Here is a 23,356-nt window from a genome sequence, read left to right on the forward strand (position 1 = left end):
TAATGTCTCTCTGGGGCTGTGATTGCCTCCCCCCACCTCCCCCCCCGGCTCTGGCTGCTTGTCACCGGAGGGAGATGGTCTGCAGCTGACTAGCTCTGTACAGTCCTTTGTTCTGTGAGCAGGCCTGGTGGTGTCTTAAGTTAGGGCTTTTCACGTGGTAGCTTAGCGGGATCACTGTCTGGTTTGCTGGCCCAAGTTAGTTCCCTCAGATTGCCCTAGGGGCATTCAGGCCCGGTCCTTTCTCTAAGCAATGCAGCCCATGCCTCCCTGCCCAGCCCCTGCTTGCTAGTGGTGGGTGCAGGCATCTGCGCTGCTTCTCCACTGGGGGAGTTACCACTGGGCACGTAATCTGTGGGTTTTAATTATTTATTCATTTTTCCTCCCAGTTATGTTGCCCTCTGACATTCCAGGGCTCGCCACAGACTCGGCAGTGAGTGTGTTTCCTCGTGTTTGGAAACTTCTCTCTTTTTAAGACTCCCTTCTCAGGACGGAGCTCCGTCCCTACCACTTTTGTCTCTTGTTTTGTCTTTTATATTTTTTCCTACCTCCTTTTGAAGAGAATGGGCTGCTTTTCTGGGTGCCTGATGTGCTCTGCAGGCATTCAGAAGTTGTTTTGTGGAATTTACTCAGCATTTAAATGTTCTTGTGATGAATTTGTTGGGGAGAAATTGGTCTCCCCGTCCTATTCCTCCACCATCTTCCTGCCCTCCCCCTTCAGTTTTATTATAGTAATTGATGAAACTATTAAACTTTTTTCTCAAAATGTAGTCTTTAAAATCATGAGCAAATATCAAATCTGACTTTTGAAATAATATATTTCATAATGCTATCTCTTTTATGCTTCTCTTAATTTTTTTCACCACCACTCCAGCCTTTTCAAACACACACCATATATAGTCTTATTCCTTTAGGAAACATTTATAAACAGGAAGCTGGAAAATAAGACCAAGTAATCTAATCCCACCTACCATCTATTTTCATAAATAAAGTTTTATTGGAACACAGCCACATACCATCATTTACATGTATCTACAGTTTTGCTACAAAGACAACCGAGCAGTTGTGACTGAGGCCATATAGCCTACATAGCTTAAAATATTTACTATTTGCTCATTTTAAAAGCTTTTTCAGACCTATTATAGAATACTGAGATATTGTTAAGTCTTCTTTGTCTCTAAGAATATCCTTTGTAAATGATTTTTATATTGCATAATTTTATTGGGCTGCCTGTTTTATTTTAAAAAATTTTATAGTATATCACAATGTAAGAAAAACTGAAGAATTAAACTTTAATAATTATGATAATGCCTACCTAATATTTGTTTTAAGAATTAAACAAATATGAAATATCTAGAGCATAAAGATTAGATTATCATGAATCTAGAGACAAAATCAGTCTTCCACTGGAGAAGGATTTAGATTGTAAATGAGCAAGTCACCTTTGTAGGATCTTTAAGGATTATTCCAACATGGTAGTGAGTACTACACTCAGAAAAGAGTATAAAAATAAAGGATTTATTACATACAGGTTCTAGAAAAGAGAGGTATGGCACATCACAGGATACGAGAGGAGTGCCAAAAGAAAGAACTCAACTAAGCAGACAGGGAGCTTAGAGAGAGTAAATACTGCTGGGCAAGTGCCTTTAAGGGTCGAGGTGGAGTGTACAAGCAAAAGACATGAGAAAATTTCACTGGTGTATTTATATGTCCTGAGATCACAGACAGAGGAGGACAAAAAGGGGAACTTGTGTCTAGAAACAGTTTTGGTGCACCCAAACATCTAGAAGTGCTCACAGCCCAATGCTGAGGAATCAAGATACTGTGAAGTTTTAAAAATGTACAATATGAAATTATACTTTGGAAAAACAATTTCATAGTAAGAAAGAAATAGAGAAGAGGGCTAGGCCTACCTACCTAGAGCTTCCATTTAGATTTACTTGGCAATGTGACTGGGTGCTGAAAGTGGATGGCCTGTATTACAGAATAAAAAATAAATAAATAAAAACTATTCATTCAAGGCACTTATTAAGGACAGAAAGTCAGAGCCATTGAGATAAATATCAGGACCACTGCCAATGGGGTCTTGAGGTGGGGGAGAAAATAAAGCAAGGAAAATTTAGAAGGTATAACTGAGGAGTGAGTTAGGGAGTCTATGGATGGAAAATTACTAAGAGAAAACATCAGGTGTAAGGGGATATTCTGGTTAAACTGACCTAACAGGATTCCTAGTGAAGACAGGTGAGGGTGCTATCATCACCTGAGGGATAGTGGAGGATGAGGAACCCACTTAGATATTAAGGGTGATCAGATATCAAGAATGCGGAAATTCTATCTAGCTAGAATTGCTAATCTTGCTTATTGCAATCTTTCTAACACTGACAATGCAGAGACAAACACAGAAGCCCAAAAGTCAGGGCCTAATTGGGAAGAAAGTCTGAAGAACCTGAGTAGAGTTTGGTGAAGGATTTTTGTCAATCCCTCTTCTTATTCAAAGAAAGAAAAGACATCCTTCTTTGCTCTGAACAATATAATTCCATTTCTTATAAGTTGCCTTTTCTTCACTAAGGGTGAGCTAACCTCAGATATGCAGATGACACCACCCTTATGGCAGAAAGTGAAGAGGAACTAAAAAGCCTCTTGATGAAAGGGAAAGTGGAGAGTGAAAAAGTTGGCTTAAAGCTCAACATTCAGAAAACGAAGATCATGGCATCTGGTCCCATCACTTCATGGGAAATAGATGGTGAAACAGTGAAAACAGTGTCAGACTTTATTTTTCTGGGCTCCAAAATCACTGCAGATGGTGACTGCAGCCATGAAATTAAAAGACACTTACTCCTTCAAAGGAAAGTTACGACCAACCTAGATAGCATATTCAAAAGCAGAGGCATTACTTTGTCAACAAAGGTCCATCTAGTCAAGGCCATGGTTTTTCCAGTGGTCATGTACGGATGTGTGAGTTGGACTATGAAGAAAGCTGAGCGCCGAAGAATTGATGCTTCTGAACTGTGGTGTTGGAGAAGACTCTTGAAAGTCCTTTGGACTGCAAGGAGGTCCAACCAGTCCATCCTAAAGGAGATCAGTCCTGGGTGTTTATTGTAAGGACTGATGTTGAAGCTGAAATTCCAATACTTTGGCCACCTGATGCAAAGAGCTGACTCATTTGAAAAGACCCTGATGGTGGGAAAGATTGAGGGCAGAAGGAGAAGGGGACAACAGAAGATGAGATGATTGGATGGCATCACCAACTCGATGGACATGGTTTGGGAGTTGGTGATGGACAGGGAAGCCTGGCGTGCTGTGGTTCATGGGGTCGCAAAGAGTCGGACACGACTGAAATGAACTGAATCATTTATTGCAACTTGGTAGTAGAGGTGTTTGCTGGATGGTTCAGTTAGGTATTTAGTGAAGGGATAGTCTACGAAAACAAAACCAAAGATTAAAAGTTGAAAACCTAGTTGCTAAGTCCAGAAGGTAAACTATACAGAATATTTCTAGACTTGAGATGAAAGCATGTTTTGATGATAGAGTTAAGAATGGCAGTGGTAATCTGATAAATTTCTTGATTTGCAGTTTGAATTTCTTTGGTGATGGCAGAGATATCACTGTTGTTGTCATGGTTATTTGTTGGAGCAGAGCATGGAAGTATCTAACCAGTTCAAATGAGCTTCTTTAGATGGTTCTCATAAGTGTCTAAGTGGGCATGTTTCAGTTATCAGTGGTGCAAAGTCAAAAAGATGGGAAAAAATATGGAAATGTTAGTTTAGTGAATTCTAGGCCAATGTAGGAATAAACTAGGAGAACTGAGAACCCATAAGGGTGTGATATAGTTTTACACTGAAACAAAATTTCTCTGTACAGTCACCTCACTATTGATTTTTGTTTATAGAATAAGTCGTCTCATTAAATTTAGCCTGATTATTTGCATGAGGCAGAAAGCAAAGAAGAACTAAAGAGCCTCTTCTTGAAAGTGAAAGAGGAGAGTGGAAAAGTTGGCTTAAAGCTCAACATTCAGAAAACTAAGATCATGGCATCTGGTCCCATCACTTCATGGCAAATAGATGGGGAAACAGTGGCTGATTTTATTTTTCTGGGCTCCAAAATCACTGTGGATAGTGATTGCCGCCATGAAATTAAAAGACGCTTGCTCCTTGGGAGGAAAATTATGACCAACCTAGACAGCATATTAAAAAGCAGAGACATTACTTTGCCAACAAAGGTCCGTCTAGTCAAAACTATGTTTTTTTTCAGCTGTAATGTATGGACGTGAGAGGTGGACTATAAGGAAAGCTGAGCACCAAAGAATTGATGCTTTTGAACTGTGGTGTTGGACAAGACTCTTGAGAATCCCTTGGACTGCAAGGAGATCCAACCAGTCCATCCTAAAGGAGATCAGTCCTGAATGTTCATTGGAATGACTGATGCTGAGGCTGAAACTCCAATACTTTGGCCACCAGATGGGTATAACTGATTCATTGGGAAAAAAAAAAAAAAAAAAACCTGATACTGGGAAAGATTTAAGGCAGGAGGAGAAGGGGACGATGGAGGATGAGATGGTTGGATGGCATCATCGATTCAATGGCCATGAGTTTGGACAGGTTCTGGGAGTTGGTGATGGACAGGGAAGCCTGGCATACTGCAGTCCATGGGGTTACAAAAATTTGGACATGACTGAGTGACTGATCTGAACTGAATTTGCATAAGTGCAGCTGCTGCTGCTAAGTCACTTCAGTCATGTCCAACTCTGTGGGACCCCATAGGCGGCAGCCCACCAGGTTCCCCCGTCCCTGGGATTCTCCAGGCAAGAACACTGGAGCGGATTGCCGTTTCTTTGTCCAATGTATGAAAGTGAAAAGTGAAAGTGAAGTCGCTCAGTCATATCTGACTCTTAGCGACCCCAATGACTGCAGCCCACCAGGCTCCTCTGTCCATGGGATTTTCCAGGCAAGAGTACTGGAGTAGGGTGTCATTGCCTTCTCCAATAAGTGCAGCAAGAATGGTAATTGATAACATAAGCCCTTTTGAATTTGCTTTACTGGAGCATTTATAAAAAATCTCAAATTAAAGGCTCTTGATGGTAGGAAGCCAAGCCAAGAATATAATACCAGATTTCATCTTCAGTACGTATAGATTTGAGTGAATTCTTCTCTCGTCTTCAGTACCTATAGATTTGAGTGAGTTCATCTCTTTTTGAAGTTTCCCACATACCTTGTGTTTCCTATGTCTTTCAGGAAGCAACATTCCTTATGCACCTATAAGGCTGTGAACACTGTAAGTCAAGAGTCATTGGTTCCATAATATCAGTCTTGGTTCCTTAAAGCTGTCTAGTCATATTTAATTCTATTCATCATTCTCAAATATCACATTTTAGTGAAAGTTTCCAGTACTCTTGCCTGGAAAATCCCGTGGATGGAGGAGCCTGGTAGGCTGCAGACCATGGGATCACTAAGAGTCAGACATGACTGAGCAACTTCACTTTCACTTTTCACTTTCATGCATTGGAGAAGGAAATGGCAACCCACTCCAGTGTTCTTGCCTGGAGAATCCCAGGGACGGGGGAGCCTGGTGGGCTGCCGTCTATGGGGTCGTGCAGAGTCGGACAGGACTGAAGCAACTTAGCAGCAGCAGCAGCAGCATGTTTAAACAGAGAAGCTTGGCTGGCTACAGTCATCAGGGTCACACACAGTCAGACATGACTGAAGCGTATTAGCATGCACTCACGCTATGGTTAAATATCTAATGAGAATTCATTAGACAAGAAAATTTAGTTATTTTTGACATATTAAGATAAAAACTGGTATCATTACTGAAAAAATTATATAAAGGATAATCATGTATTAAAAACTGTATGACGTATTTCTATGGACTTCATACAATTTCTGAAATATGTTTAGTAATAAAGTTTACTATATGAACATAATCTGGGGTAGTTTAGGTTCTCTACTTATTTGAAAATGCTTTCCCATGCAATTAAATATATCAAACAAACCCAATTACTTCTTAATTTACTTTTTTCTCCTTACAAGATGAAACAACAAACCCTCCAAGATTTTTCAGGGGCCTTCTGGGAAATCTTAAAGTCAATTTGAGGAGAAGAAAATTTCTTTTAGCTTTTCCTTTGGAGAGGTTATCAAAAAAGTCAAAAGATTTGAACATCTAATTAAGTTGGTTCACAGATCACTGTGAAACAAAAGTTCCACTCTGTTAAGAAATCTAGAACATGATAAATGTTAGCATAAGGTGGAGGAAATTATTCTGTTAAAATTAAGAATATGTCCTAAGCAGTTCATTTAAAAGGTAAAGAAAAACCTTTTACAATCTCTTATTAAGGAAAGATCAATAATCCAATAAAAGAGTCATTCTAGTATCATGCATTGAACCTGGACTGGCAACTCATTTCATATATGATATTATACATATTTCAATGCCATTCTCTCAAATCATCCCACCCTCCTCCTCTCCCACAGAGTCCAAAAGACTGTTCTATACATCAGTGTCTCTTTTGCTGTCTCATATACAGGGTTATTGTTACCATCTTTCTAAATTCCATATATATGCGTTAGTATACTGTATTGGTGTTTTTCTTTCTGGCTTACTTCACTCTGTATAATAGGCTCCAGTTTCATCCACCTCATTAGAACTGATTCAAATGTATTCTTTTTAATGGCTGAGTAATACTCCATTGTGTATATGTACCACAGCTTTCTTATCCATTCATCTGCTGATGGACATCTAGGTTGCTTCCATGTCCTGGCTATTATAAACAGTGCTGCGATGAACATTGGGATACACATGTCTCTTTCAATTCTGGTTTCCTCAGTGTGTATGCCCAGCAGTGGGATTGCTGGATCATAAGGCAGTTCTATTTCCAGTTTTTTAAGGAATTTCCACACTGTTCTCCATAGTGGCAGGCTGGTGCACTGGGACGACCCAGAGGGATGGTATGGGGAGGGAGGAGGGAGGAGGGTTCAGGATGGGTAACACATGTAAACCTGCGGCGGATTCATTTCGATATATGGCAAAACCAATACAATATTGTAAAGTTAAAAAATAAAATAAACTTAAAAAAAAAAGAATAAAAAAAATACAAACAAATGGAAAGGAGAAGGGGCCAAGAAAGATTTCTGGGAAAAAAAAAAAAAAAGAGTCATTCTACTTTTGTATCAGTACACTTTTGATATTAAGGCTCATTTAAAAGCATATAAATCAATGCATTCAAATATTAAAACAGCACACACATAAAATTCCATAACCAAGTTTCCTTTTTCCACAAGCTTTGTACAATTAAAAAAATATCTGTTGTGTTTTCCCCCTATATTTTCCTTTTTCTTATTCTGGAAGAAGAAATCATGCTAGTTAAGAATAAAACTACATTGTTGTGGAAAATCAAGGTGGCAGAGAAGTAGAAGGACATGGAATGCATCAGGAATACATCTACAGGTGCAACAGCTCTCACAAAACACCAGCTGAACACTAGCAGAAGACTTTGGTCACCAGTAGGAACTATAATGATTCTTGCATAACTTGGTAGGAAGAAAGAAGAGAAGAGGAGAAGAAGTGTAACAAAACCTGGACTCTGTAGGGGGGCATGCTGAAGGAGAAGGGAGATTCCCATATCAGGGGAAGCCCCCTCATGAAGGTGGAAATCAGTTGATCAGGACAGAAAAAAAAAAGCTTTTGAAGTCGTTGGAGGATGGTGAAGTGGCTGATCTGTGGCAGAGGCAACAGAGTGAGAACTATACAGATGGACCATGTTGTGGCCATATGTGCCCTGGACTGGGGTGTGTGTCTACCAGAGCACACAGGGGTTGGGAGCTGGATTGTGGGAATTAGAGACCACAGCCAGGGCAAAGATTACTTTTGGTTGTGGCAACCTGAAGGGACATGAGGGAGGAAATTCACAATGGGGAATGTCTATGGAGGAAAGCCAGACTGCCATGGAAGCAGGGCCCTACTGCTGAGTAACATGCAGGGAGTGGAGCCACCTGCATTTGTAGCCTTCTTTCCTCATATGCCAGCACCTGCTGCTGAGCAATAGAAAAAGGCTGGCCAGGGCTGGCCCTCATGCGCCTGCCATATGGTGCTAAAAATGCTCCCAGTAGGGCCATATCTCTTGCACCTGTGGCCACTGACTTCCCTGCACACCTAGCACACAAGAGATCTTGCAATTTAAGCAGCCATGCCACCTCTGAACCCTGTCCTCACCAGGGCAGACCCAATTACTCCAGGGCAGCCTCAGAGCAGAGTCTCATGGATGGCCCAAATACAGAGGTGGGGATACAATCACAGCTTAGCCCTAGTGGTGAGGTGATTAAGGAAGAGGATAGAAAGTCCTTCCATCAGCTGCACAAGCTGCATATTAAATCTCTGTAGTCAGTCAGTAGACCCTGCATCTATGGAATATCTGAATGGACAATGAGTAATCCAAAAAATGAAATAGTCTAGTTATGGCAACTGTGGACCTTGAGGGCAAGCACATGTGAGAGTTGGGCCAGACCAGAATCTGGACTGTCCCTACAGGTCCCACAGCAGGTCCAGAGACCAGCCTAGAGGCACTGGAGGGCCTCCTCTGAAGGCAAAGGTGTGATTCATGGAGGGCCTCCTCTGAAGGCGAAGCTGTGACTCATGGTGGGGGCAAAGAAACTGGGAACTGAGACACTAGGAAAACATTATTACTGTTGCTTTTATTAAGCTTTGATTCATTCTGTTGTTGGTTCTGTTTTCTTTCTTTTTGTTGTTTATTATTTTTACTCAGTCTTTTGGGGGTTAAAAAAGTTTTTTTTTTTTTTTAATATTTCTACTTTTACTTTACCTTTCTGTTGTTCTGTGAAGTATTTCTTTGTTTTTAATTTCTTTATATTTCCATTTTTATTTGCTTTCTTCTTTTCTTTGTTTTTCTCCCTTTTAAAAATAATTTTTGTCTGATTTGTTTTCTTTGCTTTATTCTTCAATTTTTACTTTCCTTTGACTTTGTTTTCTGCTTTTGCTAGTTTTGTTTTCAATGGTATGATATCATTTTCAGCTTCTTTTGTCTGGTTGATTGTTCTCTTGTTTTCCTCCTTTGGTTCTGTTTTGTTTCTTGTGTGTGTATGTGTTTCCGTGGTTTTGTTTTTGTTTGTTTGATTTTGATTTTACTATTTGGGGTTTTGTTTGCATTTTCTTTCTTTTTCCTCTTTAATCCCCTTTATTGCTCTGATGAGAGACTTGTGGGGTCTTGTTACCAAAGTGGAAGTCAGGCCTGAGCCTCTGCGGTGGGAGAATCAAGTTGAGGATGCTGGACTGCTAGGAAATTCCCAGACTCAGAGAATTTAATCAGCAACAGTTTTCACAGAGGCCTCCATCTGAATCCATGACTTGGCTCTACCCAACTGCCTGCAGCCCCAGTGCTGGACACCTCATGCCAAACAATAAGAAAGACAGGGACACATCTCACCCATAAGCAAATAGGCTACATATAGCACAAAGATCACAGACATCCCAAAATGCACCGCCTGAGATGGTCCTGCCCATCAGAAGGAAAAGAGCTCCACCCACCACAACACAGGCACCAGTGCCTACTACCATGAAGCCTCCACAAATCACTTGACCAACCTCACCCATTGGGGGTAGGGACAACAAGCAAGAGAAATTTTGACCCTACAGCCTGGAAAAAGGAAACTTCAAACACAGTAAGCTGGACAAAATGATAAGACAGAGAAATATCTCACAGACAAAGGAGCAAGGTAAAACCCTACAAGACCAAATAAACGAAAAGTAAATAGGCAATCTATGTGAAGAAGAATTCATGGTAATGATAGTAAAGATGATCAAAAATCTCAAAAATAGAAAAAATAAAGAAATGGTTTAAAAGGACCTAGAAAAACTAAAGAACATATAGTGCTGAACAACACAATAATTTAAATAAAAAAGATACTAGTAGGAATCAGTAGCAAAATACTTGAGGCAGAAGAATGGGTAAACGAGGTGGGAAATGGTGGAAATAGCTGTTGAGGAGGAGAATAAAAAAGATGAGAAAAATTGAGGATAGACTTAGAGACCTCTGGGACAAAATTAAATTCATCAACATTTGAATTATAGGGGTCTAACAAGAAGAAGATAAAGTGTCTGAGAAAATAATTGAAGAGATTATAGCCAAAAACTTCCTTAACATAGGAAAGGAAATAGTAGATCCAGTCCAGGAAGCACAGAGAGTCCCATTCAGAATAAACAGAATAAGAATAAACACAAGGAGAAGATACAAATAAGAAGATACAAATTTGTATCTTATTTTTGGATACAAAAGTAAGACCCATATATATCCTGTCCATAAGAGACCCATTTCAGATCTAGGGACACAAACAGACTGAAAGTGAGGGGATGGAATGAGATATTCCATGTAAATGGAAATCAATAAAAGCCAGTGTAGATATTCTCATATCAGAGAAAATAGACTTTAAAATAAAGTCTATTACAAGAGATAAGAAAGAACATTACCTAATAATCAAGGGATCAATTCAAGAAAACATAACAATTATAAATATTTATGCACCCAACATAAGTGCATATCAATACATAGTCAAAGGCTAACTGCCATAAAAGGGGAAATTGATAGTAACACAGTAATAGTGGGGGACATTAAAACCCCCACTTACACCAATGCAGTGATCATCCAGACAGAAAATTAATAAAGAAACTCAACCTTAAAGCACATTATACCAGATGGACTTAACTGATATTTATAGAACATTCCATCCAAAAGCAGTAAATACATTTTCTTAAGTGCACACTGAACATTCTCCAGGAGAGACCACATCTTGGGTTACAAATCAAAGCTCAATAAGTTTAACAAAATTTAAATCATATCAGGCATTCTTTTCCAAATACAATGCTATGAAATTAGATATCAATTACAGGTAAAATAATGTAAAAAATACAAACACGTGGAGAATAACCAATACAATACTAAATAATCAAGAAATTACTGAAGAAATCAAAGAGGAAATAAAAACTACATAAAAACAAACGACAATGAAAACTCAGCCATGCAAATCCTGTGTGATGCAACAAAAGCAGTTTTAAGAGGGAAGTTTATAGCAATACAGTTTTACCTCAAAAAAAAAAAAAAAAAAAAATCCCCAAATCCCAAGTAGTCAACCTAACCTTACAACCTAAAGCAATTAGAAAAACAAGAACAAGCAAAACCCAAAGTCAGTAGAAGGAAAGAAATCATAAAGATCAGAGCATAAATAAATGAAAAAGAAATAAGAAACAGTAGCAAAGATCAATAAAACTAAATGCTGGTTCTTAGAGAAGAGAAACAAAATTGATAAACAATTAGCCAGACTCATCAAAAAACAGGGAGAAGACTCAAATCAATAAAATTAGAAATGAAAAAGGAGAAGTTACAACAACACAGAAATGCAAAGGATTATAAGAGGGTATTACAAACACCTATATGCCAATCCACGAATAAATGGACAAATTCTTAGAAAAGTACATTTCAAGACTAAACCAGGAAGGAAAAGAAATTATGAACAAACAAATCAGATGTACTGAAATTGATACTGGAATTTAAATTTTTCCAGAAAAAAAAAACAAGCTAAGAGCCAGATGGCTTCACAGGTGAATTCTATTAAACAATTAGTAAAGAGCTGTCACCTGTCCTTCTCAAAATCATCAAAAAAAGAGCAAGGAACATTCCCAAGCTCATTCTACAAGGTTCTGATCATGCTAATACCAAAACCAGAAAAAGATATCAGAAAACACACACACACACACACACACACACACACACACACACACACACACACAGGCCAATATCACTGATGAACATGGATGCAAAAATTCTTAACAAATACTAGCAAGTAGGATCCAATAAGATATTAAGATAACATACACCATTATCAAGTAGGCTTCATCACAGGGATCCAGGATTCTTTAATACATGCAAATTAATCACTGTAATACACCATATTAACAAATTGAAGGATAAAAGCTATATGATCATCTCAATAGATGCAGGGAATGCTTTAAAAAAATTCAACACCCATTTATGATTAAAAAAAAAAAAAAAAAAAAAAAACCTCTCCAGAAAATGGGCAGAGAGGGGAACATATCACAGTCTAATAAAGGTAATATATGAGAAACCCACAACAAACATTATTCTCAATGGGTGAAAAACTGAAAGCATTTCCTCTAATATCAGGATCAAGACAAGACTGCCCACTTTCACCACTATTATTCAACATAATTTTGGTTGTTATTGCCAAAGCAATCAGAGCAGAAAAAGAAATAAAATGGATCTATATTGGAAGAAGCACAAGCTGGAGTCAAGATTGCTGGGAGAAATATCAATAACCTCAGATATACAGATGACACCACCTTTATGGAAGAAAGTGAAGAGGAACTAAAAAGCCTCTTGATGAAAGTGAAAGAGGAGAGTGAAAATGTTGGCTTAAAACTCAACATTCAGAAAACGAAGATCATGGAATCCGGTCCCATCACTTCATGGGAAATAGATGGGGAAACAGGGAAAACAGTGTCAGACTTTATTTTTCTGGGCTCCAAAATCACTGCAGATGGTGATTGCAGCCATGAAATTAAAAGACGCTTACTTCTTGGAAGGAAAGTTATGACCAACCTAGATAGCATATTCAAAAGCAGAGACATTACTTAGTGCCAACAAAGGTCCATCTAGTCAAGCCTATGGATTTTCCAGTGGTCATGTATGGATGTGAGAGTTGGACTGTGAAGAAAGCTGAGTGCCGAAGAATTGATGCTTTTGAACTGTGGTGTTGGAGAAGACTCTTGAGAGTCCCTTGGACTGCAAGGAGATCCAACCAGTCCATCCTAAAGATTAGTCCTAGGTATTCATTGGAAGGACTGATGCTAAAGCTGAAATTCCAATACTTTGGCCACCTCATGCGAAGAGTTGACTCATTGGAAAAGACTCTCGTGCTGGGAGGGATTGGGGGCAGGAGGAGAAGGGGACGACAGAGGATGAGATGGCTGGGTGGCATCACTGACTCGATGGACATGAGTTTGAGTGAACTCCAGGAGTTGGTGATGGACAGCGAGGCCTGCCGTGCTGTGATTCATGGGGTCGCAAAGTGTCAGACACGACTGAGCGACTGAACTGAATTGAACTGATATTGGAAAAGAATAAGTAAAACTGTCACTGTTTGCAGATGATGATACTATACATTGAAAATCCTAAAGATGCTACCAGAAAACTACTAGAACTCATGAATGAATTCAGTAAAGTTGTAGGATACAAAATTAATGTACAGCAATCTCTTATTTTCCTATACACTAACAATGAAAGATCAGAAGTTAATGAAACAATTCCTTTTACCTTTGCAACCAAGAGAATAATATACCTAGGAATAAACCTATGAAAAGACGGAAAGAAAGCTGTAAGACTGATGAAAGAAATCAAAGACAACACTAACAACAGATGGAGAGATATATCATCATTTTGAAAATGACTATACTACTTAAAGCAATCCACAGATTCAATGAAAGCTGTATCAAATTACTAATGACTTTTTTCACAGAACTGGAACAAAAAAATTTATAGTTTGTCATGAAACACTAAACACCCCAAATAGCCAAAGCAATCTTGAGAAAGAAAAATAGAGCTGGAGTAATCAGGCTCCCTGACTTCAGCTTATACTACAAAGCTACAGTAATCAAGATAGTATGGCACTGCCACAAAAAGAGAAACACAGCTCAGTTGAACAGGATAGAAAGTCCAGAAATAAACTCACACACCTATGGTCAAAACCACCTTTAACTGAGAGGATTAAAGCTTAGGCAGTCTGGGGCCCATTAAGGAGCAGGTGAACATTCTCACTCATGCTTTCCTCAAGCCTTGTGCAACAATGTATCTTACCCAAGAACTTGTCTTTCTTTAGTATCTAATGACCACACAGCACAGAGTGTCTTACTCATGGAAATGCTTTTCTTAGATTCTATGTTAATAATTATAATTGTAACAAATCTTGCCTGAGAGCCTGTTTCTCAGCAATAGTACATCTGGTCCAGAAACACAGTGCCTGGAACATGTTCCTTCTGGCTGGCTAATCTTTTACTGAAGTTATCTCAGGACCTATACCTTGGGAAAGGGTCTAATGGAACTTGTACAGCCTTGAACTGTTCTTATCTATTCTTAACAGTCAGTTGAAAAGGATATAATGCCCTGCTTAAACTAGTGAGGCAGGTACTCACTTACCCCCTTCCAGTGCCTTTTGCTGGAGGCTTTCTCTATCCTTTTTAAACTAATAAAACTTTGCTACACAAAGCCCTGAGTGACTGAGACAGTGTCTTTTGGGTCCTGGAGTGAAATTTTCTCCTTCAGAGACCATGAACATTGGCATTGTTCTCCATAAGCTATCCCTATCATCACAAAGAAGGCAAGAACATACAATGGAGAAAAGACAGCCTCTTCAGTAATGGTGCTGCAAAAACTGTACAGCTACATGTAAAATAATGAAATTAGAACACTTCTTAATATCATTCACAAAAAGAAACCCAAAATGGATTAAAGACCTAAATGTAAGGACAGACACTATAAAACTCTTAAGAGGAAAACATAGGCAGAACACTGTTGGACATAGATTGCAGCAAGGTCCTTTTTGACCCACCTCTTGGAGTAATGAAAATGAAAACAAAAATAAACAAATGGGACTAACTAAATATAAAAGTTTTTACACAGCAAAGGCAACCCTAAACCCGACAAAAAGACAAACATCAGAATGGGATAAAATAATTGCAAATGAAACAACTGACAAAGGATTAATTTCTAAAACATTCAAGCAGCTCAACATGAAAACAGCAAACACCCCAATCAAAACATAGGTGGAATACCTAAATAGACATTTCTCAGACCTCCCTCATGGCACAGTGAATAGGGATCTGCCGGCTAATGCAGGGGACATGGGCTCAATTGCTGGTTCATAAAGAGTCCACAAGCTGAGAAGCAGGTAAAGCCAGTGTACCACAACTACTGAGCCTGCACTCAGGCCCACAAGCCACAACAACTGAGCCTGTGAGCTGCAACTACTGAAGCTCATTTTCTTAGAGCCCATGCTCTGGATCAAGAGAAGCCACTGCAATGAGAAGCCCATAGACCACAATGGATACCCAGTGCAACCAATAAATAAATAAATAAGACATTTATCCAAAGAAGATATATAGATGGCCAAGAAACACGTGAAAAGACGCTCAACATCTCTAATTATTAGGATAATGCAAGTCAAAACTACAATGAGGTATCACCTCACACAAATTGGAATTACCACCATCAAAAATCTACAAACTGTAACTACTGGAGAGGGTGTGGAGGTGAGGGAACCCTCTGACACTGTTGGTGGGCATGTAGATTGACATACCCACTATGGAGAACAGTATGGAGCTTCCATAAAAAACTATAATTAAAACTACTATTCCACCCAGAAATCCCACTCCTGGGCACATACTCTGAGAAAACCATAATTCAAAAGGAGTACAACAGTGTTCACTGCAGCACTATTTACAATAGCCAGGACATGGAAACAACTTAAATGTCCATCTACAGATGAATGGATAATGAAGTTGTGGTACATATGTATAAAGAATATTACTCAGCCATAAAAAGAACAAAATTGTGTCATTTATAGTGATGTAGATGAACATAGAGTCTGTGATAAAAGTTAAGTAAGTCAAAAAGAGAAAGGCAAATATCCTATATTAATGCATATTTAATAGATTATAGAAAAATGGTATTGATGAACCTATTTGCTATAATACAGATATAGAGAATGGGGTCGTGGATACAGGGAGGGAAGAGGAGGGTGGGATGAAGTGAGAGAGTGGCAGTGACATATATACACTACCATATGTAAAACAGATAGCTAGTGGGAAGTTGCTGTATAGAACAAGTAGCGTAGCTCAGCTCATTGCTCAGTGATGACCTAGAGGGGTGGAATGGGGTAGTTGTAAGGAGGCTCAAGAGGGAAGGGATATATGTTTACATGCAGCTGATTCACATTTTTTAGCATGAATATATGGGACTTGTTTATTTCCCCACATTTGAGTCTGTTTTTAAATGAAATACATGGTCAAAGAATCATTTTCAGAGAATTTTTAGGAGAACAGGTGACTGAAAACCAAATTCTCTTTTCAAGTCAGCCACAAAATTTTAAATAATAAAGTGCATTTTGTATAACTTACCATAGAGCAGTATCATGTTTGACACAGTCAACCTAAATATTTTTCTGGGGGTCAGCAATCTGTGGCTCATGAGTGGAATATGGCTAATGATCTATTTGTATACAACCTGGATCTGAGAATGATTTTTACATTTTTAAAGGTTTTCAAACAAAACAAAAACAAAATATGTGACAAATAACTATATATGGTCTACAAAGCCTAAAATATTCATAATCAGGTCCTTTATAGAAAACAGCTGCAAACCCTTCATTTATATCAATGTTGTACAGAATTCAGGCAGTGCAGTTTGAAGTCCAAGATAATGTTCATTTATTCCCATCACCTATATAGTAACATTCTGAAAACATGTCTTCTGATGTCACCTGTCAATTTCTTTTCAAATTTTCTTCGTTTTTAACATCATTAAATTTCATTAATATTTCTCTTTCCATGATTTTTGTGGCTTTGCAGATTTTCATATATTAAGGTATTAATATCTTTTGCATTTCTGGAATCTATCTGCTCTCCCCAAGTATTTCTCTTTGCCCTTTCATAAGGATACAATTTAACAGTTGGATAAGCTTTGTGGCAGGTTTGAGCATAAGCCTGTCTACTTTTCCAGCTTTCACTTTTTCTTTAATCATCTTAGCCAAGAACTCTAACTCTGGAGAAAAGTTTTCACAAGATTCACACCAAGGAGCATAGAAATCAACCACCCAATGGTTTTTCCCTTTGTAAAACTTTTTCACTGAAAGTCTGAGGTGTTAGATCTGTAGATATTTAGGTTAAAATCCTACACTCCATAGTCCTAGGGAATAAACATCTCTATTCTAACTATTGTAACTATGATATTGATTAGCTTTATTTGATTTTTGAGAAAAAAATTCATTTCAGCTTGTCTCTGAACATTTTCTTGGGCACAAAAGGAATGATACTGTTGGCAGTCTATATTGCCCACATTGATCAGTTCAGTTAATATCTAGGCCATTCTAGCATTAAGATTTCACATGGATAACATCATGGAGACTAGAAATCAATCATCCAGACTTTACATTTTCTATGTTTAACTAGCTCATTGAAAGTGGTCAGTGTCAAGGAAATCACTGAAGAATTTATAAGGTCCTCTATGATCTCCAAGATCTGTTCAGCAAAGTGATGTCCTTCATATTCATGAATTTTAGATTTGTTGAATACCACTGCTGTTGAATAAGCCTGAATGTTACACATGTTACAGTGTCCTTCCTGAACTGTACAATCTAATGTACCAAACTTAAGCTGACCATAAAGATGCTTTGATGCTTTTCATAACTCTGGCAATAAAGCTCTACATGGTGGACACCAAGGGGCAAAAAAATCAGCTAGCCATGGTTCTTTGTCATTGGCAGGAAAATGTTGAGATTCAAGTGTGGTAAGATGAGAATTAACACTTTCTTTGGCAAAGGCAAGCATATCATATAGAATCTTCTTTCCATGATGAATTTCAAATTATTTGATTACTTGTCCTTTAAATATTGCTAGACATGGTTGAATACATTTATTTTTAAGTAGAGGCTTTAGTTTCTTCAACTCAAGATCAATTAAATTTTCATTTTTTCCAAAATGAAAAAATAAAAGCCATTGATGGATGATGAGCCAAATGACCCTCTACTGTGTTTGCTGAAAGTAGTTTAAAATGTGGAAGATTATTTCCAATATTTCCAAATATATTATTTCCAAATATATTTCTTTAGCATCCAATTAAGTAAGAAACAAGACACTGCTTTTCTCATTGTTATTTAAAGTGGCTCTAGAAGGAAAATAAGCAGTAGTACTTGTATATCCAAACTTTTATAAAGATTGTCCTGGGTGGCACAGTCTATCCATTCTACATTAACAAGACCATCCAACACACCACTTAACCTTAGACCTGTTTGTGAAGTCACACAATCTCCTTTGGAACAAAAAGTGATCAGCTAGCTAATACCATTAGAAAACACAGTTTGTATGAAGCTAACACAATTTCTTGTCTATAATTCTGTCACTGTGCTTCTAACATGCTGCATGGCAAAATTCACTAAACTTTCTTTTTGATCTATGCCTGTGATATTTCACTACAGCCATTCTACATCTAAAATCGAAGAGGCTGGGATAACTGTTGACTCTTTTCATTCAGCAAAGCATTCTGTCATCACCACAGTTAACAGCTCTAATTAGAAGCAACCCATCTACTTCTTTAGCAAAGTCTTTCCATGTGAGAGGCAAATTATGGCAATGTGAACACCCTGGGGAGTAAAAGTTCACAAGCCACAGATCTCCAGATGCGGGGAGTGAGCTCCACCCGTGGCAAAGGTCATGAGGAAGGAGGCTCAGCATACGCAAAGGTGGGATCGAGCCTCAGGAGTCTCCCTGGAAATTCTCGAGCATCTACCCCCAAAACCAGAGTCTGCCTACTTTCTGCTTTGTACTTTCACCTACACCTCTGACTTTACGGGGGGGGGGGGGGGCTGTCCCCCACTACCTCTCTCTGAAAAAGAGTTAGCTTACAGCTCCAGTTGATAATTCCTGGGTGTGACAGTGTTTAACCTACAAACTCCTTTGGAAATCCTCTAGCCTGCCTGAATAGGTTTTTCCGGCCACATGTGATTGTTCAGAGCCTCCCAACTGTGAGAGGCAGGAGATGTTCTAAATTGTCTAAACACCGATTCCTTTGAGTAGTTAAAAGATTGATTAGAAATTGTATTGGTGAAGGGTTTTTCACTTATTGGGCCAATGTTTGCTGCTAAGTCTCCATACTCCTTACCTACTGTGTCCTTGGCAGTGTATTGACTGATATAATGGGTGTATAGAAATGTAAGTAGTAGCCTCAATGTTTGTAACCTTGGACCCTTGAGTTAATTCTTTTCTTGATTGAGCCCACCTCACCTTTGCCCTATAGGAATGCAGCTTTGTCCAATGCTTTTTGGAGGCTGGTGCCTGACTTTGGAATAATCACCTTTAGAGAAAGATAAGTTTCTTAAAATGCTAACAGGCCTCCTGGCCAGAAGATGATGTAATTCACCTGAACTTTTGCATATGATAAGTTTGAAAGCCTGGCTTCGATTAGGACCAGGAACTGCTGTACCTGCATGACTCCACCCCTTCCCCCATTATCCTCTATGCACAACTTAAGGTATAAAAACTACTTTGGAAAATAAAGTGCGGGCCTTGTTCACCGAAACTTGGTCTCCCCATGTTGCTCTCTCTCCCAAATTCTGGCTGAGTCTCCATCTGGAGCGCGGAACCCACCATGCTTACTAATTATGCCTGGGCTTCTAAGATCCGACGGGGGAGGCCTCAGTGTCTCCTCTCCTTTGGGAGAATGGAAGGACGCCTGCGGCCTACATAAGTGGTGCAAACTTGTTGTCTTGAAGTTTTATTGGTCTCCTGTATAAACCAAGCTACTCAGCCTTTTTTCTCTGCTGAATTTTCCTACTGAGCTATCCTCATTCTATTACTCTTTATATCTTTGATAAAATATTTAAATAAATATGTCGCTGATGCCGTCCCCACTTCGAATACCCTGGATCAGCTGGGGCTGGTCCCTGGCATCCAGAATTAACAGCAGTGTCAAATTCTCTTCTATCCAATGCTATGATTTCAGGATCTTCATCATAAATACTAAAACCATAAGGATAACAATTCTAGCTTTCATAGTAGTCTCCTTTATTATCAGTAAGTCCCCTCTCTATATATTTGTCATACTTTTTCCACAGATCTTCATCTTTGAGTAGTTCATATTCTGTATTTTTAAAAAATCATTATGTACATTTGAGTTACTCAGGTTTTTATCAAGATGTAGTTTAAATACCAGTTTCTTGAAAGCTTGTCTTATTTCTCTACTGCTTCCATTTTAAATACTCCAAGTAAACTGTAAAAACTCTGATCTGTACCCACTAAAATGGCTGTATACACTATTAGAAAACAGCATGAACATTATTGAGTCTCTGAAATAGTCATCTTCATTCAACCATTGTTTTTCTTGTATAAGTTCTGACTTAAATGAACATTAAGATAATGTCACTCATTCCAGTTGATGCTAAATGCAAATTTGAGAACTGCATACATTAATCCAAAGGTGAAACAGGGAGCACAAATTGTCTCCCAAAATGTTAATCTGTGAGTGTTTTTTGGTTATGTCAACTACCAATTGATGCTTGTCAAGGGCATTTGCCAACTGCCTCTGTGGAGACTGAATCATGTGCTGCTGCAACTGTTGACCTTCAACACACTGTGAAGGGAGTTCAGGCTGGAGAATGAGGCATTTTTTGCTCCATGGAAACTAGAAGAAAGGTCTTTAGACAGATATTTTCAGGAATTGATTTCATGATCTCAATCCTTGCATCTCCTCATGTCTAGAAAAGCATTAAATAGTATCTTGTCCTAAACCCCTTCATGGAGACATCAATTCCTGGTGACTAGCAGAAAACTTTTTGTAAGACAAGTGCTTGATTGCATTGAGCTCCCACTTCACCAAAATCTTATATATATTGATATTCTCTCACTACCTCTTTGTAACAGTTTCTCAGAGCTATCTGAAGTGCCATCTCCCAGGCTGCAGTCCTAATTTTGCCCCAAGTGAAATTTAACTCACAACTCTCATGTTGTGCATCCTTTTTTAGTCAACAGTTATGGTGACTATGAAGTGACCCAGTGTGGATTTCCCTCCTTCACCTGAACGGTTTGAGGAACAGTAGATTTAGTACCAGCGGTGGCTTATACATCCTCAGGGAGTCCAGAGGTTTATTTGATGGTGGACCAGGTTACCTACCCCTTCCCAGTTGAAAGATATGGAGGGGGGCAGTTGAAATATACTGGGGCATTCCCACTCAGTGTTTAGACATTGAGTGGGACTCAGAGGAAATACATTGAGGTTTAACAGTTGTAGGAGACTGAGTGATCTGTGCTGAGTAGTTAGGTAAGAGGCTGATCTGTTGCTTTTCGTCAATTTGGCTGCCCTTATAGAATTTTTCAGGATAAAAGTGAAGATATCACATGAGAGCTTTATTTCAAAGAAGAGGCAAGATGACCGAGAAATTTATAGGAATGGTGAAGGCCAAGTCCTCATATTGTGCAGTAGTCCCATAGGGAAATTCACTCATTAATTAAAACACCTACTCATCTGGGAGCTCAGATTAGAATTGTCCATTCAGTGATCTGAGCACCTGTGGTGGTCTTAGACTGCCAAAGAGAGTTACTGAGACATGTAAGAGGGCTGAAATGACTCTGGGGGTGACTCCTGGAGGAGTTAAGCTCACAAGCATTGCATTTGCCCACCACACTGAAACTGTCCACCCCAGATTGAGACTTGAATCCATGTGTCAGAATCTAATCAAGCCAAAACCCAGTTTGGGACACAAACCCACGTGGCTGGGAATCAAACTCAACCAAAACCCACAGTCTTCCAACTAACTGAGATCACAGATCTGGTTTCAAGACCTAATGAAGCCCTGGTTCTTGATGTCTTATTACAGAAAGAATTAAGTGAGAGACAAAATGATAGGTTAGAAGTGTATTTATTTAGAGAGAAACACATTCCATAGGCAGTGTGGGCCAATGCAGAGGGAGAGTGTAGCCTTGAAATGTGGCGTGGTTAGCTTTTATGGGCTGGGTAATTTCATAGGCTAATGAAATTACCTCTTTGATGGTCAACCTTGTAACTGTCATGGTGCCTCTGAGTGTGTCATTCAGCTTGTTGATGTGTTATGATGAATGCATGCTCAGTCGCTTCAGTTGTGTCCGACTCTTTGTGATCCTATGGACTGTAGTCTGCCAGGCTCCTCTGTCCATGGGGATTCTCAAAGCAAGAATACTGGAGTAGGTTACCATGCCCTCCTCCAGGGGATCTTCCAAACCTGGGAATCGGACCCAAGTCTACTGCATTGCAGGAAGATTATTTATCCACTGAACCACCTGGGAAGCCCACAATAAGCATATACTGAGGATCAAAGTATAGTTGAAGTTCACCTGTCTGCCATCTTGGACTCATTTGATTCTAATCAGGTTATGTTGTATCCTCAGGCTATTTCATTCTTTCAAAGGTTGTGGCCTGCCCACTTCCTTCCTGTTTCAATGCCATTTCAATAATGAATTTTATCAATGACAAATTCAACTTAAAATGGGAAATAGAGCCTCTCAAACACAGAAATGAGGGGCATCAGAAGGTACCCTCTAACACTCCAGCCAGGGTTATGTATGTACAAAATTGCACTTGCAAATACCTACTTAATTGTGGAAATTATACTAAGGAGATATCAACCTAAAATGGCCAAATTAGGGTTCTTTTGACATTCCCAAATTGATATTTTTGTATGCAGAGTTAGAAAAGGCCAGCAGTAAGATCAAACAGACTGAATGGAATGCTTACTTTGATTGATGTCTAGAAGTTTCTAAAACAAGAAACAATAGAGTAACTTCTTTGCAGGAAACCAAGAAGATATTGATTGAAACTATATCAGAACTAAAAAGTCCACTAGCACTGACTCTGCCTTTCCCTCTGTTGTAGACGGAAGTCAACTGTTTCTTTTTGACTTGCTTTCCATTGCTTTTGTTATTATAATCATAAATAATGGCCTGCATCAGAGAATCCTGTCCTTCTGCCTGACAAGCTTAAGTGCCTTTTTTCATAACCCTATCCACTTGAAGATTGCAGGAAGGAAGAAATTAATACATTCCCTGCCCGAGGCTTGCCAACCTAGGAGATATTTGCAAGATTAATGAACTTCTTTACTTTCATTCTTCACCTCCCCATCTCCATCCATTAAAAAAACCTGCATCTATACCGTGAAAAGATGGTTATTTTGAGACGTTAGTCTGCCATCTTCTTGCTTGGTTGGTCTTCTGAATAAAACCATATTCATTGCCTCAGCACCTCATCTCTTGGATTCACTGTCCTCTTGTGCAGTGAGTAGAGTGAGTTTCGACTCAGGAACAAATTTGTCTTAGCCAGCTATGATCCTTGCTGCTTGTAGCTAGCTGATTCTGGTCAGGGAATGTGTCAGTAAGATCTTAAACAACTCCTAGAACTATTTTGTCTGAGGATCTTTCCTTCAGGATTCCCAGAAATGGCACCCAGTGCTTGACAGCTGAGACAAGGAACCAACAAAACTTCTGAGTCAATGGACTCAATTTTGTTTGCAGGGTAAGTCTACCCAATTCAATAGCTGTTTTGTTT

At 38.9% G+C, this 23,356-nt stretch overlaps 1 pseudogene; it reads right to left on the reverse strand.

Moving 5' to 3' along the window:
- Window positions 1–16,590: 16,590 nt before the first annotated feature.
- On the reverse strand, window positions 16,591–21,849 carry LOC133242636 (dnaJ homolog subfamily C member 10-like; annotated as a pseudogene).
- Window positions 21,850–23,356: the final 1,507 nt, after the last annotated feature.

Source organism: Bos javanicus, chromosome X (assembly GCF_032452875.1).
Source record: "Bos javanicus breed banteng chromosome X, ARS-OSU_banteng_1.0, whole genome shotgun sequence".
Lineage (NCBI taxonomy): Eukaryota > Metazoa > Chordata > Mammalia > Artiodactyla > Bovidae > Bos > Bos javanicus.